The sequence below is a fragment of the Schistocerca cancellata genome, chromosome 1 (genome assembly GCF_023864275.1).
Source record: "Schistocerca cancellata isolate TAMUIC-IGC-003103 chromosome 1, iqSchCanc2.1, whole genome shotgun sequence".
NCBI lineage: Eukaryota > Metazoa > Arthropoda > Insecta > Orthoptera > Acrididae > Schistocerca > Schistocerca cancellata.
Window position 1 is genome coordinate 503,492,147 of NC_064626.1, and position 27,190 is coordinate 503,519,336.

The following is a 27,190-nucleotide window of genomic DNA, read 5'->3' on the forward strand; positions in this document are numbered from 1 at the left end:
ACAGAACAAAATTATAAATGAAGAACAAAAAGGCAGCTGCAAAGGAGCATGAGGATGTAAAGAGCAACTGATAATAGATACAGAGGTGACATATCAAGCTAAAACTAAACAATGGTCGCTACACTACGCATACATTGATTACCAAAAAGCTTTTGATAGTGTACCCCACTCATGGTTACTACAGATATTGGAAATATACAAAGTAGATCCTAAATTGATACAGTTCCTAAACATAGTAATGAAAAACTGGAAAACCACACTTAATATCCAAACAAATTCAGATAATATCACATCATAGCCAATACAGATGAAGCGTGGAATATACCAAGGAGACTCATTAAGTCCTTTCTGGTTCTGTCTTGCTCTGAACCCACTATCCAACATGCTAAATAATACAAATTATGGATATAATATTACTGGAACATACCCACACAAAATCACACATTTGCTATACATGGATGATCTAAAACTACTGGCAGCAACCAATCAACATCTCAACCAATTACTAAAGATAACAGAAGTATTCAGCAATGATATAAATATGGCTTTTGGAACAGACAAAAGTAAGAAAAATAGTATAGTCAAGGGAAAACACACTAAACAAGAAGATTACATATTGAATAACCACAGTGACTCCATAGAAGCGATGGAAAAAACAGATGCCTATAAATATCTAGGATACAGACAAAAAATAGGAACAGATAATACAAATATTAAAGAAGAACTAAAAGTAAAATATAGACAAAGACTAACAAAAATACTGAAAACAGAATTGACAGCAAGAAACAAGACAAAAGCTATAAATACTTATGCTATACCAATATTGACCTACTCATTTGGAGTAGTGAAAAGGAGTAACACAGACCTAGAAGCACTCAATACACTTACACGTTCACAATGCCACAAATATAGAATACATCACATACATTCAGCAGCAGAAAGATTCACATTAAGCAGAAAGGAAGGAGGAAGGGGATTCATCGACATAAAAAACCTACATTATGGACAGGTAGACAATTTAAGAAAATTCTTTCTAGAACAAGCAGAAACTAGCAAAATACACAAAGCAATCACTCATATAAATACATCGGCTACACCACTACAATTTCATAACCACTTCTACAACCCTTTAGATCACATAACATCAACAGATACGAAGAAAGTAAATTGGAAAAAGAAAACACTACATGGCAAGCACCCGTATCATCTAACACAGCCACACATCGATCAAGACGCATCCAACACATGGCTAAGAAAAGGCAATATATACAGTGAGACGGAAGGATTCATGATTGCAATACAGGATCAAACAATAAACACCAGATATTACAGCATGCATATTATTAAAGATCCCAATGCCACAACAGATAAATGCAGACTGTGCAAACAACAAATAGAAACAGTAGATCACATCACAAGTGGATGTACAATACTAGCAAATACAGAATACCCCAGAAGATATGACAATGTAGCAAAAATAATACATCAACAACTTGCCATAAAACATAAACTAATAAAACAACACGTTGCCACATACAAGTATGCACCACAAAATGTACTGGAGAATGATGAATACAAATTATACTGGAACAGAACCATTATAACAGATAAAACAACATCACATAACAAACTTGACATCATACTCACCAATAAAAAGAAGAAATTAACACAACTAATCGAAATATCCATACCAAATACAACAAATATACAGAAGAAAACAGGAGAAAAAAATTGAAAAATACATCCAACTGGCTGAGGAAGTCAAGGACATGTGGCATCAGGATAAAGTTGACATTATACCGATTATACTATCAACTACAGGAGTCATACCACACAATATCCACTAATACATCAATGCAATGCAGCTACATCCAAACGTATATATACAACTACAGAAATCCGTAATTATTGATACATGTTCAATCACCCGAAAGTTCCTAAATACAATGTAACATACAACCATACAGTTAAAAGGAAGTCACGCTTGATCAAGGTCCGCGTCACGTTCCATTTTTAACCAAACCTAAGGTCTGAGAAAGGAAAGAAGATAATAATAATAATAATAATAATAACGCATCGGTCAAAACCACTACTATTGCTAATAAACACTACTGACGCAGGAAATGTGACTGGGGTACGTACGTTTCCGACTTAAAGACACGTATAAAATCCCTCACTTTCCTAAGAGACGGAACAGCAGAATCCCAACTACATTCTAGTTGGTTTATAAGCAGTTTTTGCGACGGATATACACCGACGACACCTTCGTAGTGAGGAACAGCTCAGTCACTTGCTAGGACACCAGAATAGTGTAGAAGGAAGTAGACTCATCATCTTAACCTTTGTCACCGTACTGACTGAGGTAGAAAACTTGCAGGGTGGTTGTATATCGGATGTTGTACATATATGTCCTGCATTAGAGAACTGAGAGTGCTGCATTCCGCATTTCTAATACTTCGGAAACCATATGGCTTTAACATTGTAGGAACGCTTTTGAAAGGTTGTTATGTGTTCATATTTATCACGATTCATTTCATTTACTTTGTGACTTCACTGTCAGGATCTTCCTAATTAAAGAGGATTTTCCAATGTCACCAACTACACACTTGAACCCAATGTGCATGGTCATTCTGTAATAAAAAGATTTTGTACAGGTAACAGTTTTTTGTGTGTTCTAGAGTAGACGCTACCCCTTCCTCACTGAAATATTTTACTGCATGTATGACGGCTGTTATTCTAATGTTTAATCATGACTTCATCTGGGATCTCCTTACCTTGCAGGGCCTGGGTTCACAGGCACTTTAGTTCTGTCAGATACGTCCGTGTGTGGCAAGTGGTAAGGACGGGTCATAACGACCGAGAGAGAATATTGGACAGTTTATCAGGATTTAAGTGAGTTTGAACGTGATGTTACAGTCAGCGCAGGAGAGCTGGGACACAGCATTCCGATGTAGGAAAGAAGTGGGGATTTTCCCGTACAACCATTTCACAAGTGTACCGCGATTATCAGGAATCCTGTAAAAAATCAAATCTCCGATATCGCTGCAGCAGGAAAATGATCCTGTAGGAATGGGACCAACGACGACTGAATAGAATCGTTCAACGTGACAGAAGTGCAACCCTTGAGCAAATTACTGCTGATTTCAATGTTGGGCCATCAACAAGTGTCAGCATGTGAAGCATTCAACGACATATCATCGATATGGGCTATTAGAGCCGAAGGCTCACTCATCTACCCTCGCTGATAGCATGCCACAAAGCTTTACACCTCGCCTGGGCCCGTAAACATCGACATTGGACTGTTGAGGACTGGAAACACATTGCCTGGTCGGACAAGTATCGTTTCAAATTGTATTGCGCAGATGGACATGTACGGGTATGGAGACAACCTGATGAACCCATGGATCCTGCACGCCAGCAGAGGACTGTTCAAGCCGGTGGAGGCTCTGTAAGGGTGTAGGGCGTGTGCAGTCGGAGTGACATGGGACTCCTGACACGTCTAGATACGACTCTGACAGGTGACACATACGTAATAATTCTGTCTGATCACCTGCATCCATTCACGTCCATTGCACATTCCGGCGGACTTGGGCAATTCCAGCAAGACAATGCGACACCCCCACACGTCCAGAAATTCCACAGAGTGGCTCCAGGAACACCCTTCTGAGTTTAAACGCTTCCGCTGGCCACCAAATTCCCCAAACATGAACATTATTGAGCATATCTAGGATGCCTTGGAACGTGCTGTTCAGAAGAGATCTCCAACCCCTCGTACTCTTACGAAGTTATGGACAGCTTTGCAGGATTGATGGTGCCAATTTCCTCCAGCTCTAGTTCAGAAATTAGTTGAGTCCATGCCACATCGTGTGCGGTACTTATGTGTTGTGACTTGGCAAGACAGCCAAGCCACTATGAGGAAGCCGAAAGGCACGCGTTTAAGCTCACGCAGGCTGGCGTGAGGTCTGGAACAGTTAAGGGAATTGAGTCTAGTAAATATAAGTACGTAGCTTCTGGAATACTTAACTTTAATCCATAATTGGTGAACATCGGTCTGACGGTACATGCATCACAAGATAAATAGCAAATGATAATGGCGCCTTGCTAGGTCGTAGCAAATGACGTAGCTGAAGGCTATGCTAACTATCGTCTCGGCAAATGAGAGCGTAATTTGTCAGTGAACCATCTCTAGCAAAGTCGGCTGTACAACTGGGGCGAGTGCTAGGACGTCTCTCTAGACCTGTCGTGTGGCGGCGCTCGGTCTGCAATCACTGATAGTGGCGACACGCGGGTCCGACGTATACTAGCGGACCGCGGCCGATTTAAAGGCTACCACCTAGCAAGTGTGGTGTTTGGCGGTGACACCACATTATGCGTGCTCGTGAAGGCCCTATACGATATTAGGCAGGTGTACCAGTTTCTTTGGATCTTCAATGTAGATGTATAATTAGAGCATATGTTTATGATTAATTATGTAGTTTGTACCGACCTTTTCTTCAGCCTCCCACCCAGAATAAATAAAGTACACTAACCTAATCTTCCCCTCCCGCAGTTGGACGAGTCCGACAGTTTCCCTGCGTAGGGGGACGGAGGGGGGGGGGGGGGGGGCTGCACGTCGGCTCTTTTTTCTGCCCAGAAGGACTGGGGCTCGATCCTGGAAAGGGCACCCACCATTTTGAAGTTCTCGCCGAGTGCCGGGTGAGGGTGGAGTCGGATGTCGGTAAAGGCTTGGCACAAAGAAATTCCCGAAATTTTTGACATTTCCAGCAATTTTGAATTTCCCACCATAATTCGAAATGCCCGCCAATAGGACAGGTGGGAGAGGGGGAGTGGGGATGGGATGGGAGGAGGGAGGGGGAGTGGGCAGGGGAGGGCTAATTTGCATAAATAAATCGACTAATTAGCGTAATTAATTTTGCAACATTGCCACATTTACCATTACAACCAGGCTGGGGGAGGAAATTTGGCAACAATGCATACTGCACACTTAGCAGCTTTACCCTCCTACTAACGTATGTCGATGAAGAACGCATAGGACACTTGTCTGACTCATGCCACTTTCTCGTGCAGTTGCGCAGGAGGCAATGTGTGGGTGAACCACTTCAGCAGCAACAATATTAATTTCCCCCTCTTCTGTGTCACTTGCTTCCTTCTGTTACGTTGTCTAGGTGTTATACTATAACATACACCCAACTAGTTGAAGTCGATAAATAATTGCCGTATGGTTCAAATCTACTGGGATATTTTGCTGCATATCCCATACAAGAACGAACTGTGTTCCTTCCACACTCTTCATACAGCATGAGCATGTCGGCTTTTTCTGCGTTGATAAATCCCACCGACAACTCACGACCTACTGCTTGGACTGTCACACACTAACTGACTACCAAGCGACAGTGCACTCAGGGGACACACACGCATACTGTAAGCAAACGTAACAACATCATACCTAGCAACTTCTGTAGTTTGAATGGCAAAACGAAGTGTCGTTGTGGAAACTTTTAAAAACATGACATCTTGTAAACGACTCGCACTTTATTAATGTTAACAGGCATTGTTCCATTTTTTTAAATGTAAGTCTGCAGAAAAAATACGCTTTCTAAGTATTATTCGAATATGTTTATTGGTTTGCAGTAGGAGGCCCTGACTACCAATCCTTTCTGTGAAAACCGTATACCAACTGCAATTTCCATTCCCCCAAGTTTTAGGTCCAACAGAGCTGAAGATCTCAGGGGCCTTCCCAACTCTTCATAACTAAAAATGATAAAAAATAAATAAATTAAAAATTCAGAAACAGTGACGTCCTGCTGCCAGCTAACATCAACGGTGATCAGTAGTTCTATGTTTCTAGCGTTTGAATCTCTCACTCTCAGGCTGAGTCCATGTGTTCATCACTCTGTTCCTGAAACAACTGTCATTAACACCTCAGGTCCTTATCTTGAATTCCATTTAACAATTCTTTTATTTTCAGCCCCCTTTTTTTGTATTCTATCTGACTGTCTCATTGCTTATTTATCCCAGTCATGAAAATATAGGAAAAGAAATGACACCTTCTAAAGCGTAACACCAAATTTACTTTATTTACATGTTTTTACAGGTTTTAATGTAGTACATAAATTGAAGTTAACATCTTTTACAAATTATTTGTATACAATATTTTAGTAATCTCTCCAGATGCTAGAGTAAATCAATTCTTCGGTGAACCAGCTTCTGAGTAAGCAACATGAAATAGCATGGGAGATGCCTAACGATCTCTCATTATTTTCATTGTTTTCAAGGTGCTTAATATACCGTCCATTTGATTTAGTTATTGCGATAAAGAACGTATGTAGAGTAGCGAAGCCGAAAATAATGGATTTGAGACGTTATTTATTCCACATACGAAGTCGCATACAGGTACAGGTATGACCAACTTTGGTTGGCATTGCCCGTAGCTTTCTATATTCATGGTTTTCATATCATCTGCCGTCTCTAAACGTAAATAGGATTGTAATAATTAGCCCAGAAACCCCATTAATTCGACTGTAGCGTAGAGGGTTTTCTGTTATTTTACACACGATCCAATTCCCCAATCCCCACCTCTCCCCGTTAGTGCTATGAGTGTCTTACCCCGAACTTACTTTATCGTAGATAGTAAGTCACGTACGAAACAATCTGGTTAAAATTTTTCCAAGTGTTCAAGAGTTGCACACACGTAAGCCGATTTTCACACCCACGCAAGCAAATAGGGATACTAGAGGCGTATTATCACAATGATAATTGACACATGCACACGCACAACATTGTTTATACACACTGAGGTGACTATATATATATATATATATATATATATATATATATATATATATATATATATATATATATATATATATATATATATATATATATATACCTGTGTGTGTGTGTGTGTGTGTGTGTGGCGTTACGGTCGCGTAATGTTACAAAAGGGGAGTGTCTTGGCTGTCACTTGTACTGAGTTGAATCATGTGAAAAGTTTTCCGAAAATATTATGGCCGCACAAAAGCAATTAACAGACTTTAAGTTCTTGGCGCTTCAGTCTGGAAACACGCGACCGCTACGGTCGCAGGTTCGAATCCTGCCTCGGGCATCGATGTGTGTGATGTCGTTAGGTTAGTTAGGTTTAAGTAGTTCTAAGTTCTAGGGGACTGATGACCTCCGATGTTAAGTCCCATAGTGCTCAGAGCCATTTGAACCATCTGAACAGACTTTAAACGCGGAATGGTAGTAGAACATTCCGTTACGGAAATCGTTAGAGAATTCAATATTCCGAGATCCACAGCGTCAACACTGTGTCGAGCATAAACTTTTCACAGATGACCTCTCACCACGGACAATGCGATGACTGACGGCCTTTACTTAACGACAGAGGACTGAGAGCAGCGGCGTTTTCGTAGTGTTGTCAGTACCAAGAGCCACGCAACACTGCATGAAATAACCGTAGGAATCAATTTGGGAAGTACGGGGAAGGTATCCGTTAGAACAGTGCGACGAAATTTGATGTTAATGGGCTATGGCAGCAGACGACCGCCGCGAGTGGCTTTGCTGACGGCACGACATACCTGTTCCACCTCTCCTGAGTTCGTGATGGACCCTAGGCAGTCTTGCTTGGTTCGTTAAGTAAAGGCCGTCAGTCATCGCATTGTCCGTGGTGAGAGGTCATACATGAAACGTGTATGCTCTACACAGTCTTGACGCTGTGGATCTCGGAATATTGAATTCCCCAACGATTTCTGGAATGGAATGTCTTACTACCATTCAGCGTTTAAAATCTGTTAATAGCCGTCGTGCGGCCCTAATAATTTCGGAAAACTCTTCACATGATTCAACGGAGTACAAGTGACATCTAAGGCACTGCACTTTTGTAACTTGTTACGCGACGCTATATACACTCCTGGAAATGGAAAAAAGAACACATTGACACCGGTGTGTCAGACCCACCATACTTGCTCCGGACACTGCGAGAGGGCTGTACAAGCAATGATCACACGCACGGCACAGCGGACACACCAGGAACCGCGGTGTTGGCCGTCGAATGGCGCTAGCTGCGCAGCATTTGTGCACCGCCGCCGTCAGGGTCAGCCAGTTTGCCGTGGCATACGGAGCTCCATCGCAGTCTTTAACACTGGTAGCATGCCGCGACAGCGTGGACGTGAACCGTATGTACAGTTGACGGACTTTGAGCGAAGGCGTATAGTGGGCATGCGGGAGGCCGGGTGGACGTACCGCCGAATTGCTCAACACGTGGGGCGTGAGGTCTCCACAGTACATCGATGTTGTCGGCGGAAGGTGCACGTGCCCGTCGATCTGGGACCGGACCGCAGCGACGCACGGATGCACGCCAAGGCCGTAGGATCCTACGCAGTGCCGTAGGGGACCGCACCGCCACTTCCCAGCAAATTAGGGACACTGTTGCTCCTGGGGTATCGGCGAGGACCATTCGCAACCGTCTCCATGAAGCTGGGCTACGGTCCCGCACACCGTTAGGCCGTCTTCCGCTCACGCCCCAACATCGTGCAGCCCGCCTCCAGTGGTGTCGCGACAGGCGTGAATGGAGGGACGAATGGAGACGTGTCGTCTTCAGCGTGAGAGTCGCTGCCTTGGTGCCAATGATGGTCGTATGCGTGTTTGGCGCCGTGCAGGTGAGCGCCACAATCAGGACTGCATACGACCGAGGCACACAGGGCCAACACCCGGAATCATGGTGTGGGGAGCGATCTCCTACACTGGCCGTACACCACTGGTGATCGTCGAGGGGACACTGAATAGTGCACGGTACATCCAAACCGTCATCGAACCCATCGTTCTACCATTCCTAGACCGGCAAGGGCACTTGCTGTTCCAACAGGACAATGCACGTCCGCATGTATCCCGTGCTACCCAACGTGCTCTAGAAGGTGTAAGTCAACTACCCTGGCCAGCAAGATCTCCGGATCTGTCCCCCATTGAGCATGTTTGGGACTGGATGAAGCGTCGTCTCACGCGGTCTGCACGTCCAGCACGAACGCTGGTCCAACTGAGGCGCCAGGTGGAAATGGCATGGCAAGCCGTTCCACAGGACTACATCCAGCATCTCTACGATCGTCTCCATGGGAGAATAGCAGCCTGCATTGCTGCGAAAGGTGGATATACACTGTACTAGTGCCGACATTGTGCATGCTCTGTTGCCTGTGTCTATGTGCCTGTGGTTCTGTCAGTGTGATCATGTGATGTATCTGACCCCAGGAATGTGTCAATACAGTTTCCCCTTCCTGGGACAATGAATTCACGGTGCTCTTATTTCAATTTATATATATATATATATATATATATATATATATATATATATATATATATATATATATATATCGTTATCCAATGACTTCTGTCACCTCAGTGAGTATAAACACCGTGGATTGGTCAGATGTGTCCCCATTTCAGACTCCACAAGGCCACGAACCCAAGTTATCAACAAGGCAGTGTGCAACTGGTGGTGGCTCCATAACAAAGTGATCTGTGTTTACGCGGAATGGTCCAACTGACCCGATCTTTGGCTGTAAATGTTCTTGTTCGGCTACTTGGAGACCGTTTGCAGCCATTGATGGACTTCATGTTCCCAAACAACACTGAAATTTTTATGGATAGCAGTGTGCCATGTCACTAGGCCACAGTTATTCCTGATTGGTCTGAAGAACATTCTGGACAATTTGAGCGAATGATTTGGCCACGCAGATCGACCGACATGAATCCCATCGACCATTTATGGGACCTAATCGAGAGGTCAGTTCCTGCAAAAAATCTTGCACCGGCAACACTTTCGCAACTGTGGACGGCTATGTAGGCAGCATGGCTGAATATTCCTGCAGGAGACTTCCAAAGACTTGTTGAGTCCATGCCATGTCGAGATGCAGCACTGCGCCCGGCAAGGGGTTGTTGGGGGAAGAGACCAGACAGCGAGGTCATCGGTCTCATCGGGATATGAAAGGATGTCGGCCGTGCCCTTTCAAAGAAGCCATTCCGGCACTTGCCTGGAGCGATTTAGGGAAATCGCGGAAAACCTAAATCAGGATGGCCGGACGCGGGATTGAACCATCGTCCTCCCGAATGCGAGTCCAGTGTGCTAACCACTGCGCCACCTCACTCGGTGCGCCCGCCAAAATGACGTCTGACATTATATTAGGAGGTATCTCAGGACTTTTGTCACCTCGATGTACGTATACCATTGGATTTACAGACCAGATATTCCTCAAGACAGTGGCTTCCCTTCTTCCACTGCGTAGTACCTGTTTATATTTGTTGTTTTTATTGTAGTCTCTGTCTTGATTCAGTTTGCATTGGCGGACATACATTTTTGCATTGAAATAAAGAAGTGTTGTCCATTCCAAATATGTGCAAACAGGTTGAAATCCGCCAGAAAGCGGACGGATCATTGAGTGCCCACAACACAGTTTTGAGCAGATCACTCAGTTTCCTGAGGTGTAAATGCACCGAGGGGACGCAGATACGACCTGGTCCACTAGAGTGTCGTTAGCACCAATTTGCAGCTAAGCTCTGCAAACAGGTTTATCTCGGAGCACTATCGGGAGAGAACCAGCAATCCCCTGCAATCGCCTGCCGACAGGTGGTTGTGTCTGGAGCTCATTGGCGGCCCCACCGCCGCCGCGCACCCCGCCCCCTTGACGTCCGCTGTGACAGCTTCCCAGGAGCCAGGGGCTCAGCGTGATAGCCTGCTGCCGCTTTGATGTCTGCGTCGCTGTTAATTAGCACGTCAGTGGCGTCACGGCATCCCGTCAGCCCGCCGTCTTCGTGTTTATCCTGTTAGCGCGCGTCAGCTGGCTGCGTCGTAGACGTGGTTGATAAGTGCAGGAACGCTTGAACTTGGCGAGCAGGCACTGTCAAAGCGCGTGGGCGTGTCCGTTCCGCTCCAGCACCACGCCTCTTCTTTGTTGTTCTGGTCGTGCTACAAGCAAGCATTGACTGGAGGACGCTCTTTATCTCACTCCGTGCAGTGTTCTCCTTCCTTTCCAGGCTCCCTCACTGACGTCAACAAGTATTCTTGTTGGCTTCGAGCGCGCTCGAACAGAAAAGGCACCTCTACGTAAAATGAGCGAGAGAGTTCAGAGTTAAGTTGCTGCAGAGGTGCTCTATGCACCTTTAACTTTGACGGCGTTAGACAATAATGGATGCAGACAGTACGTACGTCACCGACTGTCCAGGTTCAACTTTTGCGCAGAATATATCCACGACTGTCTTTATCTTCAAGTGATATGGTGACTGATGAGCCAAAGCATTATGACCACTGCACACCGTGACGTTAAATGCCTGCTCCTGATGGTTCAGGCACATGACGCCTTAAGGAAAGTATACAGAATGACCCAGGAGGATTGGTCATTATTCACGAATATGCAGGAACGATCTTCCGAGGAAATAACGGTTAGTAAAAATGAACTCTAAAGTGCATACCTTTAAGCTATGAGAACTTTTTCGTTTCCGCAAGTATTTTATTTTCGGTATTGAAGAAAAATGACGTACGCTCTGTTTTCATTGCATGTGTCATATTTCATATGCATACACTGAATATTTTTCAAACAGTCGTTTTCGATAGTCGACATGTACGTCACACAGGTTCTGAGTACAAGCAATGTGAGCTTTGGTTGCTAGCAATATTGTAGTTGCAGCAAGCATTCTAAGAGCAGCGAGTAAGGGAGTCAGATGTTGGCTATGCTTCTGAGCAGATGGAAACAGTCTGAGAGCGCATAAAGAAAATCATAGGGGATGATGAATTGTGAAATATGACCTGGTAAAACTTAACGAGTGAAGATTTCCAGGAACAGTTGTTGATGCATTGACCGCTCGCGTGTAATTTAAGATGTGTCTTCGTCGCAGAAGGTCTTCGTGGAATTTTTTATCATTCGTTTGGATTAGTCTGTTTAATTATTCAGACGTGATAATAGATTTATCATTCCCTTCCCAATTCACCAAGTAAAGATAACTGTAACAGTCAGGCAGTGAGTTTCAGTTTTTCTTATACAGTCTTTTGAAGGTCAATTTTCCTTTGAGCAACTTGCAAGTTCAAATGCCACCACCCTAACGTCACAAAAGAATTTCATATTCTCTGATTGTGTGTGTCGCCAAACTGCGCTCTGCCGAACACAGTAGCTAAAACTGAGACATGATCTCTCTAGAACAGTTGCACGTCCTCGCACTGCACTTCCACAAAGCTTTGCTGTTACTCAGCTTGCTTGCTGCTGCGTTGCATATTTTATGTTCACCACTTCGAGCATTACCAAGTCCCCGTTGCCACAGGGTGAGACGGTAGTATATATGAAATTTGTTAGGGCCAATTTTACAGTAGAGTCAGATTAAAGTTAGATCATTCACAGTCAGCTTTGTTCTTCAGAATTCATTATCAGATACGGTTTACGTAAAGATCGTTTCAGATTTCACTTCGCATGCAGACCGTCTTACATATGCGTGTGGAGTATTCAATATTTGAAAATTTGTTTAGTCAGTTTAGAGTACGTAAATTTGAGGGTATTTTTGTAGAAACAGTTTGGTTATCGATTCTTTCAAAAATTCGACTGGTAACTTATGTAGCACTTTTATTCTGCTACCTTGTGTGCTGGAATTGTAAGTCACGCATTGTAGCACTTGACAGTCCTAGTCAATAGAATTTCACAGAACAGCTTATTTAGTATACAGTTACGTCTTCTAATCACTTCGTTGAAGCTAATTAAAAATACAGCTGTAGAGTTTCAGACAGTTTCGGTGACTCATTTTATCAGATAGCGTTTCCGTAATTTCAGCACTCGCATTGTTCAGGATTACAACACAGATATAGGAGTATTAAGAAAAGCAGTCCAGTCCTGTTCAGTCCAGGTTCAGTTCAGCAGATTTTTTAAACAGAGAAAATTTAAACTGTGGAACACATTTCTTCTACTAAACAAGTGACATACCTCTTACGGTACGCATTTTAGAGACCATATTTACTTGATTTTTTTATCTTGTTTTGGTCCATACTACCGCCTCACAAAACACGGAAAGCCGAGAGCTTGCTGTAGAAAAGATTCGACAGTACCGAAGATGAAGAAGTGATAATAGATGTTGAAGCACGCATTTTAGACTCCACGTTTACCAGACGCTTTTGCTTAGAGTGGTCGTTTCTGCCATATCCCTGAATATTAAGCGTTGTTCTTGGAATACCCTGTGTAATTGGAGCAGAAACGAATGGAGATTTATTCTAGCCACGATAAAGCCCACCTATGGAGAAATTAACTGTCGTAAACGACTTTGACAAAGGATAGACTGTTATGACCGGACGCCTGGGAACGAGCGTCTGGGAAACGGCCAAGTTGGTGGGCTGTTCGCCTGCTAGTGTCGTGAGTGTCGTGGCCAGACGAAACTCCTGTGGCTTCTTTGATTGCTCTGTATCAAGGCCCACAAACTTCAACACATGAAATATTAATGGACTTTATTATGTAACTGAATAAAAGATTTACTTAACTGTGACACTCTTCTTTACCACAAGAGAACTGTACAGCTCAGAACTGTTATTGACTAGCACAGTGTCACTTGAGGCAATAATTAACGAACACTTCTCTTGCAGTGCGAAATGCAGTAGTTCATCAGCCTTTAATGACTTGTTGGTCCTACACTATGAGTCAGCACGCCTTTACCACGCTCCGCTTCATATTGCCTCCTGTGCGAGCGTGCTGTAGTGCTGAGGTGGCAGGCGCGGTCTCCAGCAGCGCCTCCCGTAAGCCGCTGTTGATTGCAGAGAGCCCTCGCTAACATTTGTAGACTCGATATGCGTTGGCGACTTTGTCGTGGCTACCGTAGTGAGCATCTAAGGAAAGTACACTACTACACTACTGGCCATTAAAACTGCTACACCACGAAGATGACATGCTACAGACGTGAAATTTAACCGACAGCAAAAAGATGCTGTGATATGCAAATGATTAGCTTTTCAGAGCATACACAAGGTTGGCGCCGGTGGCGACACCTACAACGTGCTGACATGAGGAATGTTTCCAACCGATTTCTCATACACAAACAGCAGTTGACCGGCGTTGCCTGATGAAACGTTGTTGTGATGACTTGTGTAAGGAGGAGAAATGCGTAGCATTACGTTTCCGACTTTGCCTATCACGATTGCGGTTTATCGTGTCGCGAGATTGCTGCTCGCGTTGGTCGAGATCTAATGACTGTTAGCAGAATATGGAATCGGTGGGTTCAGGAGGGTAATACGGAACGCCGTGCTGGGTTCCAACGGCCTCGTATCACTAGCAGTCGAGATGCAGGCATCTTATCCGCATGGCTGTAACGGATCGTGCAGCCACGTCTCGATCCCTGAGTCAACAGATGGGTACGTCTGCAAGACAACAACCATCTGCACGAACAGTTCGACGACGTTTGCAGCTGCATATACTATCAGCTCGGAGACCATGGCTGCGGTTACCCTTGACGCTGCATCACAGACAGGAGCGCCTGCGATGGTGTACTCAACGACGAACCTGGGTGCACGAATGGCAAAACGTCATTTTTTCACATCAATCCAGGTTCTATTTACAGCATGATGATGTTCGCATCCGTGTTTGGTGACATCGCGGTGAACGCACATTGGAAGCGTGTATTCGTCATCACCATACTGGTGTATCACTCGGCGTGATGGTATAGGGTACCATTGGTTACACGTCTCGGTCACCTCTTGTTCGCATTGACGGCACTTTGAACAGTGGACGTTACATTTCAGATGTGTTACAATTAGTGGCTCTACCCTTCATTCGATCCCTGCGAAACCCTACATTTCAGCAGGATAATGCACGACCGCATGTTGCAGGTCCTGTACGGGCTTTTCTGGATACAGAAAATGTTCGACTGCTGCCCTGGCCAACACATTCTCCGGATCTCTCACCAATTGAAAACGTCTGGTCAATGGTGGCCGAGCAACTGGCTCTTCACAATACGCCAGTCGCTACTCTTGATGAACGGTGGTATCGTGTTGAAGCTGCATGGGCAGCTGTACCTGTACACGCCATCCAAGCCTTGTTTGACTCAATGCCCAGGCGTATTAAGGCCGTTATTACGGCCAGAGGTGGTTGTTCTGGGCACTGATTTCTCAGGATCTATGCACCCAAATTGCGTGAAAATGTAATCACATGTCAGTTCCAGTATAATATATTTGTCCGATGAATACCCGTTTATCATCTGCATTTCTTCTTGGTGTAGCAATTTTAATGGCCAGTAGTGTAGTTGACGGGCACCGAAACCACGAGATGACAACAACCTGTTAGAATATCAACGCCTCATCACTGAATATGGAGACTGGCTGATTCCGCGTTCTGCAAAAGAGGATACAACGGTCCGTGAGATTTGGACAACAGATCATACTGATGGAGCACGCACAAGTCTTTCGGAATTCCGCGCACATTGCTGGTAATAGGACTCTGCAGCAGACGACTCCCTTGTGTTCGCATGTTGACCCAACAAAACAATTACGATTGCAGTTGTTACAGGGACACCGAAACTGAACGTAGATCAATAGGAATGTGTGACCTGGTCGGATGAATCACGTACCTTGTTGCACCAGGACGCTGGTCGTGTCCAGATACACCGTCATGGAGGCTAATGACTGCTCGGAACGTGCACTGCGCCGTGGACGCAAGCCGGTGCAGGCAGTTTTATGCTAGAGGCGACATTCCTTTGGGATTCCATTAGATCTGTGGGAATAACAAAGTGTATCATAACAGCTGAAAATTACCTGAACGCTATTGCGAACCACCTCCATTCCTTCATACTTGACGTCTTCCCGATGGTTGTACTATGTTCCACTACAATAACTGTCCGTGTCGCAACAGTGGTTGAGGAGCATGATAGTGAACTCACTTTGACGTCGTGGTCACCGAATTCTCCTGATCTGAACCCACTGTAACACATCTCGGATACTATGGGGCGTCATGTTCGTGCCCACAACCTACCGTGCGTACATTACCAGAATTGCGTGACCTGTGCTTTGACGCCTTTACTACCGCATCCCTCCGGAAACCAACCAAGTACTTATAGAATGCATGCCACGCAGATTCGCTGATGTATTACATTCGAAAGATGATGATGATGATGATGATGATGATGTTTGGTTTCTGTGGCGCTCAACTGCGCGGTCATCAGCGCCCTTAGAAGTCACAATTGTTACACAGTCCAATTTTTTGCACAGCCCAATCTAGCCACTGTCACGAATGACGATGATGGTGATGATGATGATGATGATGATGATGAAGTGATGAGGACAACACAAACACCCAGTCCCTGGGCAGAGAAAATCCCCAACCCGGCCGGGAATCGAATCTGGGACCCCGTGATCCAGAGGCAGCAACGCTAACCACTGAACCACGAGCTGCGGACGTTGGAAAGGTGGATCAACGCGCTATCCACCTCGTCGTCAAAATTTTTTGACTCATCGGTGTAAAAGCGCTAGCTGCGTAGACACCTATCAGACTGCAGGGATTATCGTTTTCCCCTATTCGTTGAATTCCTATCGCCTGTAAGGATCTTTCGTTCATGTGAAGTGGCTGGGTAATTGGGGTCGCATTTTGCAGTGTATCTTTTCCTAGCTTGCGGGAATAGTTTGTCGGAGGACTAAATACTCAATCTGGACTCGGAATCAGACACTGATTTAATACGCGTTACTTGTGACGCTAGAGACTGCCGCAGTCACTGAGACAAGTGTATGTGTTTGGTGTAATTTTAGGGGACGCAAGACTTTGAATTTTCTTTCTTGAAAGTTCGGGAGAGATGAAGTGGGTTTTCCTCAAATATAAGCGCAGTTGGTTCACAGAGACTCTTTCAATAAACAGCAAATGCTATGCTGAGTTCCAGAGCTACCTCTTGACTTCAACAATGGTCAGTCAAAAGAACTGTTGTTGTCTTTCGTTCGCAACAATATAGTTTAAAGAATTATTGTTCTAGGAGAGAGTATCCAATAGGTAATTGGTTGTAGACACACAAAGGGTTGAAATAATAAGACAAACTTTTGCTGAGAAACAAGCGAATATTCTTGTGGTACAGATCTCATTGGCTAAGAACTTTCAAGTTTTTCTGTGAAATCGAAAAAGAAGAGCCGCGCGGGATTATCCGAGCGGTCTGGGCGCTGCAGCCATGAACTGTGCCGCTGATCCCGGCGGAGGTTCGAGTGCTCCCTCGGGCATGGGTGTGTGTGTGTGTGTGTGTGTGTGTGTGTGTGTGTGTGTGTGTGTTTGTGTGTGTGTTTGTTCTTAGGATAATTTAGATTAAGTAGTGTGTAAGCTTAGGGACTGATGACCTTAGCAGTTAAGTCCCGTAAGCTTTCACACACATCTGAACATTTTTTGAAAAAGAAGAAGGTAAGGCCGTTGAGACTACCCGATTTAATGCTGCTGACAGATCTGAATTTGACTGACGAACGTTTGTGTTTTTCTGCAGGACCATGACAATTTAAACAGCAGTATTGCTACAGTGAGCTGATGGTCAGTTGCTACTTTTGCAGCTGAATGTATGGTGACGCGGCTCAAGGGTGACTGACTATTCAGCGCGAACGCTGTGGTTTTGGTGCGATTTTCTGATCCTCACATCACTGATCTTTCATCCCAAGATATTCTTTGTTGAGTTTTCAGATGACATGTCAAGGAAATAGTTGGATGCTAAACTGTTGATGTCGCATGTTTCCCGTCCAGTGGTTAATCTTCAAATTTCGATAGTGATCAACAGTGTCTTATTTGAGATTCTTCATGTTATATCGCAGGTCAGATCAAAGATTTGAGACCTCATCAAAACACGTTCGCCTGATACAGCAATGCTGAGAGTCTGACCAAGTCGTCAGATTATCAGTTGCTTCAACGCCGTGGTACAGCTGCGTAGCGTTGTGGTAGCGCATGCCCCTCAAAAGGGCTGTTTTGTGGCACACGTGTGTTTTCGTGCATTTAAGGAGAGAAAACTGGGAATTTAAAATATATTCTTTGTTGCCGTTTCAGGTGAATTCTATGGTCCTTCAGCCCCTTCCATATGCTCAAGATACTGGTGTTGCTGCGTAGTAATTAATACGGAGTACGACTTTCGGCACCCTCTACAGTATTCCACGCAAATTTTTTTCCTGTCACGTTTTTGAAACATTTTTGATCTATCTAAACCTCATACCATGCTCTTCAGTTGGATCTTCTATCCCTCTTTAATAGATATTCCAACACTTTATTTCAATTGGTTCTGTAATTTCACTGTCGCTGAAATACTGACGATCCATCACAAAACTGATTTGTCGTTGTACAATTTTATAATCATATTCGACGCGGTGTTCAGGTACAGCTGATTTATTTGGCTGTTCCGGTCGGGTCTCTCGCTGATGTTTCTCGCAGACTTCCTTGAATGTTCTGCATGGCTGTACTATACTCGAATTGTAATTTTTGCACGGAAAGCGATATACGGCCTATTTGCGGAGATGCACATAGCTTTTAATATTGCATTACATAATCTCAGAGGCCTCGGAAATATTTCTACTGTGTGATAAGGAATGGTTGAATCAAGATATGTGTACTGGAAACCTGTATCATTATTCAGCACATTTCTATCCCCTTTCACATGATATTTCAGTGCTGTAATTTTAGGTCCATTCTGAAGAAAAAATGTATATAAATGTAAAAGGTGTGTCCAATAAATGTCTAGACTGATTTTCTGGCCAATGGGAAGGGTTATTTGCTAGAAAATAACCCACGTTATGAATGTCTGTCATACAGAATACCTAAGAGTTACGTACGAATCGCCTTCAAATTATAGCATGTATTAGCTTCCGTACAATACGAGTAATACAAGTAAATAAGGAGGAGAGAAAGAAAGAAAAAGTTTAAGAAATAAAATGTGTTAACCCATGAGATCACCATGTTACACGTTCATTATGGAGTTAACATCTTTTCATGAGTTCATTTTATTTGTCCATTTTATGTGAAATTGTGGGCATCATATGAAGTCTTTTGGTAATATGACTCCATTCGTTCACGTGGAAGAACGAGCGCCGCGTCATTGTGGAACATTTGCGTATATCACACACTCAGTGTGCCTCGTAAGTCTTACAGCAGTGTGGTGCCAGCACCTAACACTCAGTCCTCGTCGGTCCCATCAGGAGATACTTCCCCTCAAATATCCTCACGAGTCTCATAGTGGTGCGATGCTATCATCCAGCAACCAACACAGCACTCTCAATGGACTCATCACGAGACATTTGCCCTCAAATATCCTCGTAAGTCTCACAATGGCGCGATGCCAGTATCCAACATCACACCTTTAACCGGACTCAGTAGGGGACATTTGCCCTGAGGCATCCTAAGAAGCCTCACAGTAGTCCGTTGACAGCATCCAACATCGAATCCTCAGTGGACTCAACGCAAGAAATTTTTCTCGAATATGTCATAAACCTCAAGTGGTGCGGAAACATGAAGCATCATCGCACGGTCACCAGACTTAGCAACAGAAAATTCTACAGGAATGCCATTGTAGACAGTGACAACGGACGCAAGAACTTCTTCCCCTATTCAATGAGACTCGCCAAATGCACCTTCTGTTCGCAGTTATTCCCCCTCCTCCCCCCCCCCTCCCTGTGCCGTGGACGCCTGGCCAACGATATCGTTTGGAAGGCTAGAAGAATCATCCATCGGATTCTGCCCGCCAGACTTCCACCGAAACGATGGTGCTGGTATTCCTCCTCTGTCTCTCTGTGAAGTCGAGAAACCTCGCTCACGCGTAAAAAAATCAGGCAAAACACGAGTCCATGCGTTCCATTGCGAATAGCTGGTCGTGACAGGGTTAAAAAAAAGAGCAGGGAGGGGGCGGAGGAGGGCGAATGTGTGTCTCGTCTCGCCACTGCCGCGAGGACCATCACCGACCAGCGTCGTCCGCGGGTGTAACACTACGCTCCGAGCCGAAGGTCCGCCAGGTTCGCACTCGACGGGAGTTATCGGGGTAGGCGGCAAACTCCGACCGGCGATCGGGACGCGGGGCTAACAGAATTTATGACAGGTTATAGCAGCCGGATTTACGGCCACGAGCGGCCGGAAAAGCGAACGCCGGGCAGACGGCGTGACGTACGGCGGGCGCTAGGGTCGGCAAGTGCGGGGGCGGCGAGTGCGGGGGCGGCACCCCCGGCACGGCGTCACGGCGCCCATCAGGTCCCCGGGCGCTGATTGCCCGCGCGGCCAATCAGATGCCGCGACTGCCTCGCCCGTGCACCGGAATGTAATTACCAATCTACAAATTGCCGAGTGGCGGCCGCGCTGCCCGAAACACTGTGCTCCCCGCGCTGCCGGCCGGCTGTTGCTGCCGCCAGCTGCCGCCTCCCTTCTTCGTCGCGGCCCACCTCCACTGCACGCTTTCCTCGCTCCATTCGCTTACTAAATCGATGCAACCCCCCCTCCACCTCACTCCCATCACCAGTCCCTCCATTCACCCACTCGCTCTTTACTGTTTTTAATGGAGATCTCCATTAAAATGTGCTCCCGAAATCACCTACATATTTTATGTAGCTTTTAAATGCAGCTTTTATTTTTTCTGAAACTTGTCCCTTAATGGAATCTATTAATGGTCATAAAGCGGCGATAAAAAAAAAGGAAGAGCGGAGCTGGCTGGCGTTTCGAGCCGGAGCCGGCCGCCTGGCAGAACGCGGGCAGCGATTTATTTTTTCTGATACAGAGCAATGTGTGCACACTGCCGCAGGAAAACTGACGCGCTCCTACCGACGTCCAGTGAATGGAAAGCCGTCGGTTAGACACTTGGTGCAGGGAGTGGCAGCTGACCCTTAACATAGACAAATGTAATGTATTGCGAATACATAGAAAGAAGGATCCTTTATTGTATGATTATATGATAGCGGAACAAACACTGGTAGCAGTTACATCTGTAAAGTATCTGGGAGTATGCGTACGGAACGATTTGAAGTGGAATGATCATATAAAATTAATTGTTGGTAAGGCGGGTGCCAGGTTGAGATTCATTGGGAGAGTCCTTAGAAAATGTAGTCCATCAACAAAGGAGGTGGCTTACAAATGCTTGAGTATTGCTCGTCAGTGTGGGATCCCTACCAGATCGGGTTGACGGAGGAGGTAGAGAAGATCCAAAGAATAGCGGCGCGTTTCGTCACAGGGTTATTTGGTAAGCGTGATAGCGTTACGCAGATGTTTAGCAAACTCAAGTGGCAGACTTTGCAAGAGAGGCGCTCTGCATCGCGGTGTAGCTTGCTGTCAAGGTTTCGAGAGGGTGCGTTTCTGGATGAGGTATCGAATTTATTGCTTCCCCCCTACTTATACCTCCCGAGGAGATCACGAATGTGAAATTACAGAGATTCGAGAGCGCACGGAGGCTTTCCGGCAGTCGCTCTTCCCGCGAACCGTACGCGACTGGAACAGGAAAGGGAGGTAATGACAGTGGCACGTAAAGTGCCCTCCGCCACACACCGTTGGGTGGCTTGCGGAGTGTAAATGTAGATGTAGATGTAGACGTATAGGCAGCAGTCGTGTGATGCGCTCAGCTTGGGTACTGTACAACTCGACGAAGCATCGTACGTGTCTAATTTTTTGTTTATATCTGCAGTAGGTACCGGGAGATGAAGAAGCTTGCACCGGATAGGGTAGCATGGAGAGCTGCGTCAAACCAGTCTCAGGACTGAAGACCAGAACAACAACAACATCTCCAATTAATATCTTAGTTCGCAGTATTAGCGCCTATAGGCCTTCTGATACATCTAACCAGGCGCCCTTACGGAAAGTGGTTACTTTAATAACTGCAGCGTGCAAAGAGCACGAAATCTGTATCTTCCTACACACTATGCAAGCCACCGTACGATGCGTGGAGGAGAGTGCTCGTACCGCTAGTAGTCATTTCCTTTCCTGTTCCACTCGCAAATAGAACGAGGGAAAAACGACTATCTATATGCCTCCGTATGACTTCTGATTTCTCTTATCTTGTCTTCGCCGTCCTTATGGGGAACGTACGTTGGTTTCAGTAGAACCATTCTTCAGTCAGATTCATATTGTCGGTTTCCTAAATTTTCTCAATAGTATTTCCCAAAAAGGTCATCATCATCCCCCCTTCACGGATTCTCATTTGAGTTAACGGAGTATCTCCGTAATACCAGCGTGCTGATCGAAGCTGCCGATAACAAATACTCTGAATTGCTTCGATGTCTACCGTCAATTCGACTTGTTGGGCATACCAAACAATTGAACATCGTTCGTACTATGTTCTAAAGGTCATATCCTACACAGATAAACCGGAGTAGACCATTCGTTTCCCCTACTACGGTCCATTTCAAATCGCGTTGCAACGCTACGCCTAGTTATTTTATCAACGAGATTGTGTCAAGCCACGGACCTCATATTGTATTCCAACATTACATGATTGCTATTCCTATTCATTCGCATTTTGCTGCATTTAAAGCAAGCAACCATTCTTAACACGAAATAGAAATTCTGTCCAAGTCATCATGCGTGTCTCCTTAGCCATTCAACGGTAACAATTTTCCGCACACTACAGCCGTCATCAGCAAACACCCCCAGATTGCTGCTCCTTCGTCCGTCAGATAGTTTACGTAATACGGAGAACAAGAGCAGTCCTGTCACATTTCGCTGTAGCAACCCTGACGATACCCTTGTCTCTGATGAACACCGAGGTAGCAAAAAGCTTGGCATACTGACTCAAAGACAACAAGAACTTTGAGACGAAATTATTGCCCACCTGTCACACAGTGCAGAAAAGAGGCGGCTCCCAACTTTGAAAACTGTTCGCCGAAAACAACTGGCTCTACCGGTGAAGATCGTCAATGCTGTCCTTTGAATACAATAATCGAAGAATGTAATCAGCTTACCTACACCAGAGCAACAGTACTAACAGAAGAACTGCAGTTTGTGCAATCACAGCCTGCCAAAAAGTCGAGTGCAAAATGAAAGCGGTGAATTCGGCTCGAATGGAAATAAATATCTTTAGACTTAATTGTAGCTTGCTGAAGGACATCAAACTGCATAAAACGAATTACCACAAGGGCAAAAATTACGTAATAAAAAGTACTGGCTGAATACGAAAAAGATGGGAGACGCTTTGAAAATTGAAGCAAACAATAACTCCATTAGCCAGGAAAGTCGAAAGATCAGAATCATCCAGTACGGGCGAAATAAAACTTTCCAAACCCGTCAAAGGCAGACGTACCAGGACCCTAACCAGTAAGCGGACACAGATGTTAGAAAACCAAAGAAATATGCAACAACTCATTTTTTGAAAGTGTTCGGCGATACTGAGAAAGAGTATGCTGAAACTAAATGGTGGGCAAAGCAATTTCAGAGGAAACTTGCTATGAAAAGACTGCAGCACACTGAGGCAACACCATAAATGGTCTAAAGGAAAGGTTACTCTTGTGTATATCAGTGAAAGTGGTCCCCCAGTGATTTTCAGAACATTACAAGCAGTACCAAAAGATCTTCGTGAGCATATGAATATCATATTCATTTATAAAATATCCATCTATCAATTATAGGAAGCTACTTATCTGGGATCTGCACGAACTATCAATGGGATACGCAGGAACCACGCAGTACTAGGCAGTTGGGAAACGTTCGACTAGTGATAAAATATGTCTAACATAGTGATCTCATTTGCTGTGTTTATTGTTATAATAATAATAATAATAATTATTATTATTATTATCATTATTATTATTATTATTATTTCTTTCTATTCTCAGACGTTATGTCTGGTCAAAAATGGACAGTGACGCGGACCTTGATCAAGCGTGACTTCCTTTTAACTGTACGGTATATGTTATATTGCATTTAGGAACTTTCGGGTCATTGAACATGTATCAATAATTACAGATTTTTGTAGTTGTATATATATGTTTGGATGTAGCTGTATGGCGTTGATGTACTGGTGGATATTGTGTGGTATGACTCCTGTAGTTGATAGTATAATTGGTATAATGTCAACATTATCCTGATGCCACATGTCCTTGACTTCCTCAGCCAGTTGGATGTATTTTTCAATTTTTTCTCCTGTTTTCTTCTGTATATTTGTTGTGTTGGGTATGGATATTTCAATTAGTTGTGTGAATTTCTTCTTTTTATTGGTGAGTATGATGTCAGGTTTGTTATGTGGTGTTGTTTTATCTGTTATAATCGTTCTGTTCCAGTATAATTTGTATTCATCATTCTCCAGTACATTTTGTGGTGTGTACTTGTATGTGGCAACGTGTTGTTTTATTAGTTTATGTTTTATGGCAAGTTGTTGATGTATTATTTTTGCTACATTGTCATGTCTTCTGGGGTATTCTGTATTTGCTAGTATTGTACATCTGCTTGTGATGTGATCTACTGTTTCTATTTGTTGTTTGCAAAGTCTGCATTTATCTGTTGTGGTATTCGGATCTTTAATAATATGCTTGCTGTAATATCTGGTGTTTATTGTTTGATCCTGTATTGCAATCATGAATCCTTCCGTCTCACTGTATATATTGCCTTTTCTTAGCCATGTGTTGGATGCGTCTTGATCTATGTGTGGCTGTGTTAGATGATACAGGTGCTTGCCATGTAGTGTTTTCTTTTTCCAATTTACTTTCTTTGTATCTGTTGATGTTATGTGATCTAAAGGGTTGTAGAAGTGGTTATGAAATTGCAGTGGTGTAGCTGATGTATTTATATGAGTGATTGCTTTGTGTATTTTGCTACTTTCTGCTCGTTCTAGAAAGAATTTTCTTAAATTGTCTACCTGTCCATAATGTAGGTTTTTTATATCTATAAATCCCCTTCCACCTTCCTTTCTGCTTAATGTGAATCTTTCTGTTGCTGAATGTATGTGATGTATTCTATATTTGTGGCATTGTGATCGTGTAAGTGTATTGAGTGCTTCTAGGTCTGTGTCACTCCATTTCACTACTCCAAATGAGTAGGTCAATATTGGTATAGCATAAGTATTTATAGCTTTTGTCTTGTTTCTTGCTGTCAATTCTGTTTTCAGTATTTTTGTTAGTCTTTGTCTATATTTTTCTTTTAGTTCTTCTTTAATATTTGTATTATCTATTCCTATATTTTGTCTGTATCCTAGATATTTATAGGCATCTGTTTTTTCCATCGCTTCTATGCAGTCGCTGTGGTTATCCAATATGTAATCTTCTTGTTTAGCGTGTTTTCCCTTGACTATGCTATTTTTCTTACATTTGTCTGTTCCAAAAGCCATATTTATATCATTGCTGAATACTTCTGTTATCTTTAGTAATTGGTTGAGTTGTTGATTTGTTGCTGCCAGTAGTTTTAGATCATCCATGTATAGCAAATATGTGATTTTGTGTGGGTATGTTCCAGTAATATTGTATCCATAATTTGTATTATTTAGCATGTTGGATAGTGGGTTCAGAGCAAGACAGAACCAGAAAGGACTTAATGAGTCTCCTTGGTATATTCCACACTTAATCTGTATTGGCTGTGATGTGATGTTATCTGAATTTGTTTGGATATTAAGTGTGGTTTTCCAGTTTTTCATTACTATGTTTAGAAACTGTATCAATTTAGGATCTACTTTGTATATTTCCAATATCTGTAGTAACCATGAGTGGGGTACACTATCAAAGGTTTTTTGGTAATCAATGTATGCGTAGTGTAGGGACCTTTGTTTAGTTTTAGCTTGATATGTCACTTCTGCATCTATTATCAGTTGCTCTTTACATCCTCGTGCTCCTTTGCAGCAGCCTTTTTGTTCTTCATTTATAATTTTCTTCTGTGTTGTATGTGTCATTAATTTCTGTGTGATGACTGAAGTTAATATTTTGTATATTGTTGGTAGGCATGTTATGGGGCGATATTTAGCTGGGTTTGCTGTGTCTGCTTGATCTTTAGGTTTCAGATAGGTTATTCCATGTGCAAGTGTATCAGGGAATGTGTATGGGTCTGCAATGTAACTGTTAAATAATTTAGTTAGATGTGAATGTGTTGAGGTGAACTTCTTTAGCCAGTAATTTGCTATTTTATCATTTCCAGGGGCTTTCCAATTGTGTGTAGAATTAATTGCTCGGGTGACTTCATGTTGCAAAATTATCACTTCAGGCATTTGTGGTATCATCTTGTATGTGTCTGTTTCTGCTTGTATCCACCGTGCATGCCTGTTATGTTGTACCGGGTTTGACCATATGTTGCTCCAGAAGTGTTCCATGTCTGTTATGTTTGGTGGATTGTCTATTTTAATGTGTGTGTTATCCATTGTTTGGTAAAATCTCTTTTGGTTTGTGTTGAATGTTTGGTTTTGTTTCCTTCTATTTTCACTTTTTTTGTATCTTCTAAGTCGTTTGGCCAATGCTTGCAATTTCTGCTTTTTTTTCATCTAATTGCTCTATCGCTTCTTGTTGTGAGATTTTACCTAACCTTTTTCGTTTTTTGTCTGATATTTCATTTCTTATAAATTGTGTTAGCTGTCTGATGACTTTTCTCAGTTTTTCTATTCTGATCTGTAGCCTGTGTTGCCATGCTGGTTTTGTGGGTTTCTTCTGTGTGTTGGTTTGTCCTGATCTCTGCCTAGTGTGTATATTTAGTGTAGTGAGTGCTCCTATATAAACCAGTAGTTGTAACTCTTCCATAGTTGTGTTTTCATTTATTTTGTTGTGTATGATTGTGTTGATAGTTTTTATTGTTGTTTCGACTTGTGGGTTATTTGGCGGTCTATGCAAGAATGGTCTAATGTCTGTATTTGTGTCTTTGTATTCTATATATGTCAGCTGAAATTTCTCTTCTATATCTAACACGTGTGTCTCTTCGTGTTCTATTTGTGCTTGTTCTGGTGGCTGTCTTAAGATTTCGTTTTCCTCTGATTGTTTAATTGATGCGTGTTGGTCTTTGTTTGTTTGCTCGGGGATGTTTGAGTCCATTACTGTATTTTCTTCTTCTTCTGATTGCACATTATTTTGTTCCAGTATTTGTTGTACTTGTTGTTTGATGTTTTCTAATTCTGACTGGGGTATCCTGTTATTTTTTATTATTACACGGATCTGATCAGCTAGTCGTTGTTCTGTTAAAAATTTTAATTCCGGGTATCTGGTAATAAATGTTGTGTATACTTGTGATCTGTATCCAGTTGTGTTGGTTCCTAGGTTTGTTGCTTGGTAATAACAGAACATGAGGTGTCGATTAACTTCATCTGACCATCTCAT